Genomic DNA, 204 nt, shown 5'->3' on the forward strand with positions numbered 1-204 from the left:
GGAGTAAGCGTCTCGTCACACCCCTACCAATGACTTCAATTTTTATAAGCTGCCAACCCCGGAAAACTTGGCATAGGCTAATTATCGGTCCTGGCCAATTATCTGGCGGTTTTTGCAGATTACAGTGGGGTTAGAAAGTTTGGGCACCCCAGGTAAAAATGTGTGTTGATGTGCATAAAGAAGCCAAGAAAAGATGGGAAAAAT

General features: G+C 44.1%; 1 protein-coding gene across 5 annotated transcripts in view; it reads left to right on the top strand.

Annotated features, from left to right (window-relative positions):
- The window catches only part of aass (aminoadipate-semialdehyde synthase), a 33,252-nt gene that overhangs the window by 14,974 nt on the left and 18,074 nt on the right, over positions 1–204 (top strand). The gene's annotated exons all lie outside the window — the stretch shown is intronic.

This window comes from Etheostoma spectabile, chromosome 8, assembly GCF_008692095.1.
Source record: "Etheostoma spectabile isolate EspeVRDwgs_2016 chromosome 8, UIUC_Espe_1.0, whole genome shotgun sequence".
NCBI classification, from domain to species: Eukaryota; Metazoa; Chordata; class Actinopteri; order Perciformes; family Percidae; genus Etheostoma; species Etheostoma spectabile.